Raw genomic sequence first — 15269 nt, 5'->3', positions numbered from 1 at the left:
AGTTGCCAGTTCGATTAATTGTGAAAAAAAAATTGGACACAAACTAGTAACAGTTTTTGCATGGCGGCTTACGGAGTTTCGCCCGTTGTAGTTTTAGTTTTAATTTTTTCCATTGAAATTATCTTTCTTTCCATTCATAATTGGATCACGAAATTCCTTCGTTATCAGGTAATCTTGTAATTTTTATTTGACCTCGATATAGACTGTACTTTATTTATTATTAATTTTTTTGTAGACGTGTTTACTTTCTGTAGCAGACAAAAATGGATGTTGTAGAGGAAACTGGCGGGCTGATAAGGGAGCCCGCCAGTTTTTGTCTGCTACAGAAAGTAAACACGTCTACAAAAAAATTAATAATAAATAAAGTACAGTCTATATCGAGGTCAAATAAAAATTACAAGATTACCTGATAACGAAGGAATTTCGTGATCCAATTATGAATGGAAAGAAAGATAATTTCAATGGAAAAAATTAAAACTAAAACTACAACGGGCGAAACTCCGTAAGCCGCCATGCAAAAACTGTTACTAGTTTGTGTCCAATTTTTTTTTCACAATTAATCGAACTGGCAACTTCGGACGTTAGCCAACTCTAAAGTGGACCTATTGTAAAGCGTAAAATGGAAAACCAACGCCAAATTCCAGGTAAACCACGTGAGTGTAATTTTAACAAGACTTTAATTAAGCAGCTGTTCTCATTAAGCGCTAAACCTGAAATGAAACAGCTGATAAAAAAAAAAAAGTTTCCGAGTTGGTTATTTCTCCCCTAGATGTCTTGAAAATATGCAGCATGGCACCACCTACTTTGAAACCCAACTGGAACCGCTCGCCAAAAAAATTTTGAAGTCTGGCTTATTTTGTCGGGCTTGTCTTGACGGAATTTCCGCTAGATGGCGATACAATACTTTTCAAAAATAATGGGCAAAATTGAGGTAGTCAAATAGTTCGTCTGCTTCGGAAATAGTTTATCTGCTTCAGGAGTGCGGAAGCACGTAAGTTTCTAATTTTTAAAAGAAAATTCGGTTTTTATAATATAAAATCTCAGTTAAAAAGTAAAATCCAATGTTTTTTCTACCGATTCGGGTAGAATAACAAGGGACAAGTCAAGTGTTTGACCATTATGATCTTGTGATTCATAATTCTAAAGGCCTTACTTTTATATTGTCTAATGTTTAACAATGTTGGTAGTGAAACAAAACTTTGTTGTGGCTTTATGAGGAACCAAGATCCCTTTCCCAAAGAGAAAGAGACTTAACTTGACACAAACATATCTACTTAACACATTGTGTTCTCGTGCAATTCATTATAGTTTATTTTTTTATCTTACTACATGTTTCCCAGATGTAGATTGATACTAGGGGCCCTCACTCCGTTCAGGAAGTTCCCGATAGGGTACGGCCTGGTCGCCAATTCGCCATAATATCTCGGAAACCGTTTGCTCTTCCGGCAAAACAGACTCCGTTTACATGTCCTATGAGGCGTGCGCTGATCATCAACGCCTTCATCCCGCCTTTCCAATTTTGTCAAATTCGGCCAAAAATGACATCTCTTAAAATTCTCCAAAAATCAGACGGCATAATCGAAATTGAACGCTGATTTCAATTTAGTCATTGGTTTTCTCTTTAGACTAGCCGTTTCAAAAATTAACGAAAACAGTTCTGTTAGCGCACCAACTTCATTTATGGTTTTTAACATGTAAATGAAAAACTATAGGACCAATAGAAAAATAAACCTGATTTCCGTGATTTTCATTCAATTCTGAATCTAAATCATGTATTTTAAGCCAAATTTGAAATTTGGCCAAAAATGAAAAAGTGGGAAGGGTATAGCCTTTCCACTTTTGTCAAAATCGGCAAAAAATGACATCTCTTAAAATTCTCAAAAAATCAGAAGGCATAATCGAAATTGAACGCTGATTTCGATTTAGTCATTGGTTTTCTCTTTAGACTAGCCGTTTCAAAAATTAACGAAAAAAGTTCTGTTAGCGCACCAACTTCATTTATGGTTTTTAACATGTAAATGAAAAACTATGAGACCAATAGAAAAATAAACCTGATTTCCGTGATTTTCATTCAATTCTGAATCTAAACCATGTATTTTAAGCCAAATTTGAAATTTGGCCAAAAATGAAAAAGTGGGAAGGGTATAGCCTTTCCACTTTTGTCAAAATCGGCAAAAAATGACATCTCTTAAAATTCTCCAAAAATCAGAAGGCATAATCGAAATTGAACGCTGATTTCGATTTAGTCATTGGTTTTCTCTTTAGACTAGCCGTTTCAAAAATTAACGAAAAAAGTTCTGTTAGCGCACCAACTTCATTTATGGTTTTTAACATGTAAATGAAAAACTATAAGACCAATAAAAAAATAAACCTGATTTCCGTGATTTTTATTCAATTCTGAATCTAAATCATGTATTTTAAGCCAAATTTGAAATTTGGCCAAAAATGAAAAAGTGGGAAGGGTATAGCCTTCCCACTTTTGTCAAAATGGGCCAAAAACGACATCTCTTGAAATTCTCCAAAAATCAGACGGCATAATGGAAATTGAACGCTGATTTCAATTTAGTCATTGGTTTTCTCTTTAGACTAGCCGTTAAAAAAATTAACGAAAACAGTTCTGTTAGCGCACCAACTTCATTTAAGGTTTTTAACATTTAAATGAAAAACTATAAGACCAATAGAAAAATAAACCTGATTTCCGTGATTTTCATTCAATTCTGAATCTAAATCATGTATTTTAAGCCAAATTTGAAATTTGGCCAAAAATGAAAAAGTGGGAAGGGTATAGCCTTCCCACTTTTGTCAAAATGGGCCAAAAACGAAATCTCTTGAAATTCTCCAAAAATCAGACGGCATAATGGAAATTGAACGCTGATTTCAATTTAGTCATTGGTTTTCTCTTTAGACTAGCCGTTTCAAAAATTAACGAAAAAAGTTCTGTTAGCGCACCAACTTCATTTATGGTTTTTAACATGTAAATGAAAAACTATAGGACCAATAGAAAAATAAACCTGATTTCCGTGATTTTCATTCAATTCTGAATCTAAATCATGTATTTTAAGCCAAATTTGAAATTTGGCCAAAAATGAAAAATTGGGAAGGGTATAGCCTTTCCACTTTTGTCAAAATCGGCAAAAAATGACATCTCTTAAAATTCTCCAAAAATCAGAAGGCATAATCGAAATTGAACGCTGATTTCGATTTAGTCATTGGTTTTCTCTTTAGACTAGCCGTTTCAAAAATTAACGAAAAAAGTTCTGTTAGCGCACCAACTTCATTTATGGTTTTTAACATGTAAATGAAAAACTATAAGACCAATAGAAAAATAAACCTGATTTCCGTGATTTTCATTCAATTCTGAATCTAAACCATGTATTTTAAGCCAAATTTGAAATTTGGCCAAAAATGAAAAAGTGGGAAGGGTATAGCCTTTCCACTTTTGTCAAAATCGGCAAAAAATGACATCTCTTAAAATTCTCCAAAAATCAGAAGGCATAATCGAAATTGAACGCTGATTTCGATTTAGTCATTGGTTTTCTCTTTAGACTAGCCGTTTCAAAAATTAACGAAAAAAGTTCTGTTAGCGCACCAACTTCATTTATGGTTTTTAACATGTAAATGAAAAACTATAAGACCAATAGAAAAATAAACCTGATTTCCGTGATTTTCATTCAATTCTGAATCTAAATCATGTGTTTTAAGCCAAATTTGAAATTAGGCCAAAAATGAAAAAGTGGGAAGGGTATAGCCTTCCCACTTTTGTCAAAATGGGCCAAAAACGAAATCTCTTGAAATTCTCCAAAAATCAGACGGCATAATGGAAATTGAACGCTGATTTCAATTTAGTCATTGGTTTTCTCTTTAGACTAGCCGTTTAAAAAATTAACGAAAACAGTTCTGTTAGCGCACCAACTTCATTTATGGTTTTTAACATTTAAATGAAAAACTATAAGACCAATAGAAAAATAAACCTGATTTCCGTGATTTTCATTCAATTCTGAATCTAAATCATGTATTTTAAGCCAAATTTGAAATTTGGCCAAAAATGAAAAAGTGGGAAGGGTATAGCCTTTCCACTTTTGTCAAAATCGGCAAAAAATGACATCTCTTAAAATTCTCCAAAAATCAGAAGGCATAATCGAAATTGAACGCTGATTTCGATTTAGTCATTGGTTTTCTCTTTAGACTAGCCGTTTCAAAAATTAACGAAAAAAGTTCTGTTAGCGCACCAACTTCATTTATGGTTTTTAACATGTAAATGAAAAACTATAAGACCAATAGAAAAATAAACCTGATTTCCGTGATTTTTATTCAATTCTGAATCTAAATCATGTATTTTAAGCCAAATTTGAAATTTGGCCAAAAATGAAAAAGTGGGAAGGGTATAGCCTTCCCACTTTTGTCAAAATGGGCCAAAAACGACATCTCTTGAAATTCTCCAAAAATCAGACGGCATAATGGAAATTGAACGCTGATTTCAATTTAGTCATTGGTTTTCTCTTTAGACTAGCCCTTAAAAAAATTAACGAAAAGAGTTCTGTTAGCGCACCAACTTCATTTAAGGTTTTTAACATTTAAATGAAAAACTATAAGACCAATAGAAAAATAAACCTGATTTCCGTGATTTTCATTCAATTCTGAATCTAAATCATGTGTTTTAAGCCAAATTTGAAATTAGGCCAAAAATGAAAAAGTGGGAAGGGTATAGCCTTCCCACTTTTGTCAAAATGGGCCAAAAACGAAATCTCTTGAAATTCTCCAAAAATCAGACGGCATAATGGAAATTGAACGCTGATTTCAATTTAGTCATTGGTTTTCTCTTTAGACTAGCCGTTTAAAAAATTAACGAAAACAGTTCTGTTAGCGCACCAACTTCATTTATGGTTTTTAACATTTAAATGAAAAACTATAAGACCAATAGAAAAATAAACCTGATTTCCGTGATTTTCATTCAATTCTGAATCTAAATCATGTATTTTAAGCCAAATTTGAAATTTGGCCAAAAATGAAAAAGTGGGAAGGGTATAGCCTTTCCACTTTTGTCAAAATCGGCAAAAAATGACATCTCTTAAAATTCTCCAAAAATCAGAAGGCATAATCGAAATTGAACGCTGATTTCGATTTAGTCATTGGTTTTCTCTTTAGACTAGCCGTTTCAAAAATTAACGAAAAAAGTTCTGTTAGCGCACCAACTTCATTTATGGTTTACATGTAAATGAAAAACTATAAGACCAATAGAAAAATAAACCTGATTTCCGTGATTTTCATTCAATTCTGAATCTAAATCATGTATTTTAAGCCAAATTTGAAATTTGGCCAAAAATGAAAAAGTGGGAAGGGTATAGCCTTCCCACTTTTGTCAAAACGGGCCAAAAACGAAATCTCTTGAAATTCTCCAAAAATCAGACGGCATAATGGAAATTGAACGCTGATTTCAATTTAGTCATTGGTTTTCTCTTTAGACTAGCCGTTTCAAAAATTAACGAAAAAAGTTCTGTTAGCGCACCAACTTCATTTATGGTTTTTAACATGTAAATGAAAAACTATAAGACCTATAGAAAAATAAACCTGATTTCCGTGATTTTCATTCAATTCTGAATCTAAATCATGTGTTTTAAGCCAAATTTGAAATTTGGCCAAAAATGAAAAAGTGGGAAGGGTATAGCCTTCAAATTTCAAATTTTAAAACCTAGAAAATCAACTTCTAGTTGCAAGACGAGGCGCTAAACATTTGTAGCTAAAACTGTCGTTGCTCGTAGGGTCAGCCTGTACTGTTTATAGCAAGAAAAACACGGAATAAAAGCTGCAACACTCTAATGCATGCAAGAAAAACATTTGAAATTTTTTGAATAATACAGTTCATTTTTTACTTTTTGCGAATTGTCACGGAAATTTCCCGGAAGTAACCAGAAATAGCCAATATCTCCGGAAATAATGATCCCATAACAAAACGAGTAGAATTTTCGTGATCCTCATCAAATTTGGGGTTGGAATGACATGGTGTTTTTAGTCAAAAGTCGGATTTGACCAAAATCGTGATTTTGGTATAACAAATTCACCTTTCAAATAGCTGCATAAAATTTATTCCAGCACATTCCAACTGCTAACAATAAGGTATGGTTGATGCAGCTACATTTGGTATGGGAGATACATCTGTAAAAAGTTAAACTGCATGTATATTGTAACTCCAGATACAGAATGTAATGAATAGTCAAAACCACTTCCTGCTGATTCAAGAGTTGTTAGATTTGATATTATATTTAGCTTGTAATGACATACAAGATACATGATGGTTACACCACTTTTACATGTGAGACATTATGCACAGAAGCATGTGGAGTCACTGAAAAAATATATAATTGTTGAAACAAATTTTTATTAGTTTACTCCATGCTTACCCTGCTGGCTGCTGGGAAGATTTAGGGTAGGGTAGGGTAGAGTTTTCCTTACTATTGTTGAAAAGCATTGTACTTTTTTCCACATTTCAGTTATCTGCTGTAAGTCAAATTCCCAAGTTGTAATTAAGTCTCCATATCAAGAATCCTCCTTTCTTATAATGAAACAATAAAAGTAGAAAACGCGATGATCCCTTGTGCTATATTGTCTCAGCGAAATCACAAAATCGATTCGCTAAACGACAAAACAAAAACTAAAAAAATTATCTATTAATTATTGACCCTCGGAATGTCGGAAACGTGTCTTTGTCCAGAATCACGAACGCTAGGAACGCCATCTGTTATGAGATGGAATCTTCATTTAGTTGGAGAAAATCATACTAAAAGTGGTCCCTTTAATTTCGATGGAATTTGGACCCCCCCGCACCCGTGTTCGCGAAGTTTCCGAATCCCTTGGCCTTGGAGAAAAAATCACACAGTATAATAAAAATTGAACGATTTCGATTTAAGTTAATGGTTTTCTCGTTAAATAGCCTTTTTAAAAATAAACGAAGATGAAGTGCTTTTAGCGCACCAACTTTGTTTTTTACGCTTTATTAAAAAACTATAATGCTAATGGAAAAATAAGCTTGTTTTCCGTGATTTTCATTTAATTCTGAATCGAAATCGTGTATTTTAAGCAAAATCTGAAATTTGGCCAAAAATGAAAAAATGAGAAGGGTATTGTCTTCCCACTTTTGTAAAAATTTGCAAAAAATGGCATCTCTTGGAATTCGATAAAAATCCCATGACATAATCAAAATTGAACACTGATTTCGATTATGTTATTGGTTTATTTGTTGAAACAGCCGTTTTTTTAAATAAAAGAAAACAATTGTTACTACTAGGGCACTAACTTTGTTTTTCGGCCGAATTTAATCGTAAGCGAATTATGCAAACAGATGCTACAGTGAATTCCCACGAATATGTTTTTTTTTTTTAAACTTACAGTACTTTTTGTCAAATGTGTTCGCTCTTTTGCCTAGTTCTCCACACGCAACCTGCGATTTTCTACCTGATTGCCTTGTTGACTTACAAACTATCGAATACACAACATGTCCGACAAAGTGTAAAATCATACTCTGCGCTAAAGGGACTGTAAAGAACGGTATGTATACAATCACATCAATAACAAAGATATTTATAAGAAAACCATCCTCCTCTTTTAACCCCAAGCTTTTCAGGTAAAATTTCGAAAGTAAAATGGATCATAAATCATGGCGTGATTTTTATATTGTAATTTTATCCGAGGAGGAAGACCACTTCTTTTATTCTTGGAAAATTAATGTGTTGTCAGGTTACCATCGTCCCTAACATAAATAAAAATTCATTTCAAACATATGCATGTTTAATTCTGTATTAACAAGGTAAATGGTGCTACAGCCCTTAACTCTATCCATTCCTGTTGAAAAACGAGGATTTATGTTTACTAAATACTTCAGAATATACAGCATTCTAAGTTATAACGAACCATAAGCCTTAAACACCGAAAGGGTTTCATACAGCTCCTTTACTACAGTCTATACAACTGCTATGCGTATTGGTAAATGAAAACAACCACATTGAAAAAGACATTTCATTACCCTGATCATTGATTATTTCATTTCCTGTATCAGCCTTTTATAAAATAAATTCATCGTGTAAAGATACAAGAAATAAAAAGAAAATCTGTTAGCACCCGCAAAAGATTGATTGGTGATGCATTCATCTTGGATTTTTGCCATTCCATTGAAGCAAATCTCACGTCACGAACAGCTTCCTTGACAACAGGAAGAAAAAGGGGTAAACAGTGAGAAGATGCTAAACAGGCGGCGGTATTTGGAAACCAACGATTGCTTTCTATAGTTGGAATAAAACACATAAACATATTTGATGATTTATCCCTGTTTAGAAAAAGCTTCATGGGTTGGACGCGTGCAATGGATTTCAAACTGGCCATCATTTCAAGTCGGCGATGATGGCTATGCGGACCTCCTGCACTCTTTACTGGATAATAAAACGCAGCGCATGTGTGTGTATCCTTTATTGAGAAGCGCCAATATTGCGGATATAATTGGTAGATATCTCGCATGCCTCCAGCGTCATCCAAAACATTTTGCCAATCGTCTCATAAATCCCGTCAGACAATAGTTTTTCCTTTTTTTTTTTTTCATTTCTGCTAATAAATTCTAAGAAGACATTTGTTAAGGTTGTTGGCAAGACAGGGGTGTTCTGAATTCTGTAAGTAGGCTAGACCAGCAATTTTGGTTACGTTTTTTTTTTAGTTTTTACGTCATCGGTGATAGCGCAACTGATTTGGGCTGTGGGATCCTCAATCTCTTCATTGCATGTTAGGGGTTATGTCTTTTCCGTCAGCCTGGTCGAAAGCTGTAGGAGCGTTCGAGGTCCGTGTCATTGGTTTCCGCGATTTCCCTAACACTCGTCGCCTTTGCCACGTACCTGGAAATTCATCGGGACCTAGTCACGAATCTTTAAACCGTTTGTCCAATTTCGGAAAGTGATTGAGCTATTCATCTCTGCCTCAAGAGGTGACAGCTCGCTGAACGAATACAGCCGTTCAAACTAAAAACATTCAAAGGTCTTAGATGAAATGAAATGTGTGCTGTGGCTTTACCAGCACGAACTCTTACAAATAATAGTTCCGAACAGCGACATGGTTATACGCAGAGATTTAACAAGAAGATGGAAGTGGGCGTGTGAAGCGGAGAAAGAGGAGTGCAAGCATGATGACGATTTGTAGAGCGGTAACCGCACCAAGACGTGCACTTTCCCGCTCCGACAATCCAGCACGGAAATAATATACTTAGAAACGGTTCAAATCTTTCTCTTTTTCTTTCTTTCTCAGGTGCATAGAATGGAGGACGAATATGGACATGATCCAACTCTGCGATTTTTCGCCTTCAACTAAATTTGGGAAAAAGCAAAAACTTTCCTGTGCCAATCAAGAGATGGAAACTGCGCAGTTCTGCACATCAGCATGCAACGTGACTATATGGTCTGCCGAGCAGGTAAATCTCCGAGCACGTGAAACTGTTTCCACGCTACGGCAAACAGACGTAATCACAGAATTCCGCTACCACACAGTAGGTCACCCACGATTGACTGGTGTGATTAAGCGTTGTCCTAGCACGTAGTAGATCGTACATCATCAGAGCTGTTTACATTTGACTTCGTGCAAAAAAAAGGGAAGAAAGAAAAAAAGGATCAAAGAGAATAATAGGACACAAAGATCACTTGGTTTTTTCCACCGGATTGGAATGATGGAGTGTGATATGAACAACAACAACAACAACAACAAAAAATACCTGCATAAATATGTTTTAAAAAAAAACTTTCGCGGATGTAATAATACCAAAGGGTGTTTGCTCGAGCGATGCATATATGATACACATGGAATTCACGCAGCAATACACGGACGTCAGCGTTAAAGACCAGGTCTGTATGTTGGCTGTAAAACAGGAGAAAGCTGTGACAGCCCATATGGAGTGAGTTCCCGATAACCTTGCCTGTAGCTCTCCTTTGCTACCAACAGTAGGTTGCAGTATTTTACCGTCCGATGGCTGCCGAATGACGTCAGGAGAAAATCACATTTCGTGTCTCCACCTTTCTTAGCTCCATAACGTAACGAAGGAATCTTTGCAGCATGCAGCATTTATGGGCGTTACAATGAAATGGCAGCGTTCAGTTAGTACTAAACGTCACCAGTCCGAGACCAATAACAGGGGCGAGTTACAGTTTACAAGAGGTTCTCAACCGTTATGTGTGCAGCTCACGTAATGACGAGCCTCACACAAGAAAAGCAACGAATGCTTTAAATCTCAAGTTGGGAAGAGGGCCTGTGGCAGTAATGTTTTCCTTTCACCGTCGATACTAGAGGGAAGGAAAACCGGAGTTTTGCTTGAATTGTTTCTAATCATCTAACCAGTTCTAATTCTTCGGGCTTAATTTCAGTATGTAATCGCTGGTCGATAAACGGTTGCAGGCACCGTGTTTCTTCTCACCTACCAAAAAAAAAAAAAAAAAAATGGTAAACGTAGCTCCTCAAGCTTAGCTGTTATCTATCCAGAGGCCGCAGTTTGCTGCCTTTGTGATGGATAAATACGCAAATAGCACGCAGCGATATAATGAAAAGGAAGAGAAAAAAAATCTAAATCCATTATCCGGATAGAAAAACCCAACCGAACCAAACGGTCATGATAAAGAGAGAAAAGAAAAAAAAAAAAAGAAAAAGAAAAGATGAAATAAAAATCGAGACAGGTGCGGGCTGCACGATTAGAAAGTTAATGACCCCGGAAAATCATCTTCCATTTCTCATCATTTTTATACCGATTTTCTTCCATCATCTTGTGTGTGCGGAAGACAAAGAAAAGAATATAGGGGAAGAGCTACAACTTTTAAGAGAGGAGATGATAAAATGCCTGCAAAATGCGATGATTCCCATCGCAGTAGGTCTGTGTGTCTAATAAGTATACATACACGCCATCGGAGCGCACGTAACACGGCACCAAAAAGACAAAACGCCCGCAACGGATGACGTCAATCTCAACGACCAATATTTTTAGGCAACTTTATTTCATTTTGGGATTGATAAGTAAATACTTGGCTGTTGTCTTACGTCATGCGTATGTATATGGGGTTCATAACCCGATCGTTAACGACTGGACAATCTGTCGATGGGTTTAAAGATGAAGGAAGAAGATAGAAACAAAACAAAAATAACACACGCAAACGATTGTGGGGCTTTGACTTTTTTACACGCCGGTGCCGCCGACAACGCAAGCCGCGGCCATATAAAAGTCGTGAGGAATAAACAGTCTGGCAGGCAGTTTTTCACGAAAGGACTAAAGAAAAAAACCAAAAAAAAACAATTTATTTGCATATCAAAGTGGACACGCTGCCATGTATGCGAGAGACGACGAAGCGATGTCAACGTTTGTCGGAAGAAGAGAAAGAGGAAGACTTTCACCTGTTTTCTATGTCAGCACAGAATTCAGGAGAGAAGACAAAAAAAAAAAGGAACGAATAAGCAAAGGTGAATAGAATGCCCTTTTTTTATTACATTCTCTTTCTTTTTTAAATACATAAGCAGTGGTCGAATTCGAAAACCGAAGAGTCACGACATGATGACTACGAATGCCAAAAGACCTCCCCAAAAATTTGGACACGACCAACAGGTGGATACAGAATAAGGGCTAGACTTCTTCACAATTAGTCATCCTCTTTTTTCCTACATTTTCAATGAATATGCAAATAAATTCCAAATTATTTAAAGAATTTCAATTGCAATGCTGGTGGTGGAGCTAGAACGCGAAAGAATTATTATTATTTTTTTACTGTATCTACGATATTCGGCACACACGAACTGCTTTCTCCACGAGCAGCAAATATCCAAGTCACTTACATTGCATGCAAAAGTCGTGAACAACTTGAACGCTCCCCGCTAGCAATCCCACCCTACTTCTCGTTTTTTTAGCAAACAAGATCCGACATCAACCACACGTTAAAGTCAACAATCCAATCTGAGATGTATGATATGGCATGACAAAACAATAAGCCAAACACGGTAGAGAGAGAGCTCAATAATTGAACTGGCATTTAGAAATCGATTAAGTCGTAACCGCAGTTGATGTTGTTCTCCCATGTCGGATATGGGAATCAAAATGACAATACGTCGAACCCTTTCATACACATACTTTGTGGTCGAGTGATCGTTTTCTTCTCTATGATTGCCAGCAAACGGGAAGAAAGAAACCGTGATATCATTGGGCGTGTTGTGGGAAACACCAAGGCATGAAATCATTTTTGAAAAAATCAGTAAAAAAAACTTACCTTTTTTCTCGGTTTGGACGGGCGTATAATAGACTTTCATTGATAGAAAGCGATCCGAAATTGAGTAGAAGACCGTGAATCAAACAACACGTCACCCTTACACTTTTTTCTGACATCGTCTGACTATGTCAACGACGACGATAACAGTTGGCCATCTATTGAGTCATGCAAACACCTGTGCCCTACCGCTGTAAACTTAAAAATGCCCTTCAGTTGTCGTCATGTGTTTAATGTCGTACGCTATAATACCTACAGCATAAACAAGAAAAACTACACAATGAAGAATATAATAAGAAAGCAAAAGAAACAGGTTATATCCTGGATCAAGAAGTCGAGGAAGAATTTGTTATCGCCTGTTACGAGTAGCTTTCTGATCGATTCTCTCTTTTCCTGGCGCGTGTGCACACAAGTGCGAAAGTGCTGTCGCTCCCAAAGAGGTGAAAGCACCGTTCAAATATGGCCAATGTCTTGACTGTCAGACTTGAAAATCATAAAAATCACAAAGCGAAGAGGACCGGGACGAGCGGCAATCATATAGACAGAGAGAGAGTGCAAGCAGTGCTATACGTAATACGGAACTGGGATGTCAGAAAATGAAAGGGACACTACAGTATTTGTAGTTTCTTCTTTCTCATTTTATGTTCTGGTAAGAGGATAAATATATGCATGCGGAATATGAGTGGAGAAGAGCCTTTCTTTCACGCTCCGTTGTCATTCCGTTAAATTTGGCCTGATAGCTCTACTTGACATTTAGCAGCCTGTATTAGAAAGCGGACTCATTTACGACAGCACGTAATAGACGTAGAACGCGGAACCGCTTTCGATAAACGCGCATGCACATTTGGTTTTACTAAAGTTGTTACATATTTTTGTTTTATCGTAAAAGAAAATATCAAGAAGGAGGAACAAAACGAATATATGGAATGCGTGCCAAAAAACAAGTGAAGCTTTCCGCGGCCGTGCGCTTGACGAAATGAGTTTACCTGACTGCACATTGTACAATATTTACTGGGCGTTTACATACGATATTAGCTGATTGAATTACACGTAATGAACACACACACCGCTCAAGGGCGGTACTCGTATTTGCATAATAATCGACGCCAATAAATAGTTTCTTTTTTCTCAGCTAGCTTTTACGATCCACCAAGTCTAACCAGATTTTGTGTTAACTTTTTCTTTTATGATGAGAGAGGTATTTGGTGTCCAGAGGCGATAGCACAAGTATTATTTTTTCAATGTTCTTTCACCGATCGACGGTCACCCCAAGGAAAGAATCTTAGAAGTAAAAGTTTATCCTCAGCGACCGAGCGTTATCTCCAGCTGCACGATGGACGTCATTGGAGGGAATCGAGGGGAAGTGTAACAAAAAAAAAAAAAAAGTAAAAGTTTATACTGGACTTATATAAACATACACGTGTACCTTGATGTTTATGAGTGTATGTTGCTCGAGTCCGTGGTCAATTATATTTCAAACTTACCAGACCAATCGAATTTTTTCTCCTATCGCAGCCTTCCACGTTGCCATGGTTGAACGCAAACGTTTTTTTAACGCATGTTGCGTGATAGCCTAGACTATAGGGGGTATATAGTCTTATTATGGCAACCGGCCAAGAAGAATCTCTGGTTTTTGTACCAAAAGAAAAATCATCAAGGACGTCCCGTATGAATAAAATCAATACAAATAAAACGTATGAAATCAAGGTGGGTTTTGAGATTTCCCCCAAAGTCTATAAACTCAGCGGAAAACTGCAATTGCCCTCAATTGTGTTTTCTTTTTCGTGTTTTGGGCTAGAGATTTCCGTGTCACATGCTATTCTTAAATGGCCTCCTCTCAATTCGCCACACAAACATAAACACACACACACACACACACACACACACAGAGAGAAATACAAGTGATGCGTTGCAACGCGTTCTCCAAAGTCGTTTATTTTTGTGTTGCTCCTGCCGCGCTCCCGCGTTTGCTCGACTTTTTCGGGAATGTGGGTTAAAACCCCACATAAAGTACACCGAAGTCGTGCGTGTGTGTTGTTGTTGCCGCTGTTATGGCCAATGAAACAGAACGAAACAATCGAGATCACCGCCCATATAACCAACTCCTTTTAGGTAATTGTCACGCGAGTGCATAACCTCCCCTCTTTCTCTCCCCTCGTGAAATGTGAGCCTTACTTAATTAATGCCTCACCGGTTAAGCTACAGGCATATGAGCTTTTAAAAGAATGAAATATGCACGTGGTTGGCATAGGGAAAAATAGTTGTGAGAGACCCTTTTTTTCCACTCTTTCAATCCTTCTATTAATGAGGGAAGAGGAGAAATTCGACCGTGACAAAACCGTGAATTTACAAGAGACTTGTTAAAAAAAAAAACCCGGAAAAAGGCATTATTTCGCAGCTAATGTGAGCAATATGTAGCCAAATAACATTATTCATTTATTAAACTGTAGGAAGACAACAATCGACAGGCAAAATGACGACGATAATGAACTAACTCCGATGCAGCACACCTGTCCCTTGACTAAGTCCCAAAATCTTAAACGCTGTCTCGGACATTAGCGAAAACGAGGGGGCCACGATGTATTGTGCAGATGCGCTTTCTCCTCGTAGAAGAAGAAAATTCTTCGTGATCAATGGATAATTGTTCACGCTTGATAATCGAATTGGCAGCGCAGTACCGCCGCCATCATTCTCCCAAGGAGAAGAGTTGGTTTTTAATGGCAATATGAAAGAAAAAAAAAAGCCAATGTGTTCTATGACATGAGGTGAAGGAGCAAGTTAATGGTACGAATTGCGTGCCTAGTGATAATCTACACAATAAGAAAGCGGATATAATTGGGTTTTAGCATTTTGCATTACCGTATAGTGTTGCAGTAGAATGGGTTCGCATCTTCTTTTCTTATAGCATTTCTCCCGCGGGACCGACATTCACCAAAAAGAATAATGCCTTTCCGCATCTTTTTATGTTACCATTACCGTCATAACGCTAGACGGCATTAACCAAAGTTT

General features: G+C 36.8%; 2 long non-coding RNA genes across 4 annotated transcripts; one reads left to right on the top strand and one right to left on the bottom strand.

Moving 5' to 3' along the window:
* Positions 1-489: 489 nt before the first annotated feature.
* On the top strand, positions 490-1395 carry LOC116917000. Of its 2 annotated transcripts, XR_004390969.2 has the most exons (3): positions 490-644; positions 770-991; positions 1341-1395. It is a non-coding gene; the product is annotated as an uncharacterized LOC116917000 (long non-coding RNA). The 2 variants fall into 2 exon arrangements; XR_004390968.2 differs by lacking the exon at positions 1341-1395 and having other exon boundaries at positions 770-1292.
* Positions 1396-5667: 4272 nt separating this feature from the next.
* On the bottom strand, positions 5668-14315 carry LOC116915748. Of its 2 annotated transcripts, XR_006643095.1 has the most exons (5): positions 13687-14311; positions 12264-13586; positions 6399-6495; positions 5871-6153; positions 5668-5771 (listed from the first exon to the last, which is right to left on the bottom strand). It is a non-coding gene; the product is annotated as an uncharacterized LOC116915748 (long non-coding RNA). The 2 variants fall into 2 exon arrangements; XR_004390261.2 differs by lacking the exons at positions 5668-5771; positions 5871-6153 and adding an exon at positions 6226-6343 and having other exon boundaries at positions 13687-14315.
* Positions 14316-15269: the final 954 nt, after the last annotated feature.

The sequence above is a fragment of the Daphnia magna genome, linkage group LG2 (assembly GCF_020631705.1).
Source record: "Daphnia magna isolate NIES linkage group LG2, ASM2063170v1.1, whole genome shotgun sequence".
Classification (NCBI taxonomy): domain Eukaryota; kingdom Metazoa; phylum Arthropoda; class Branchiopoda; order Diplostraca; family Daphniidae; genus Daphnia; species Daphnia magna.
Note: the sequence above shows the minus strand (reverse complement) of the source record. Positions and strands in the feature narration are given on the sequence as shown.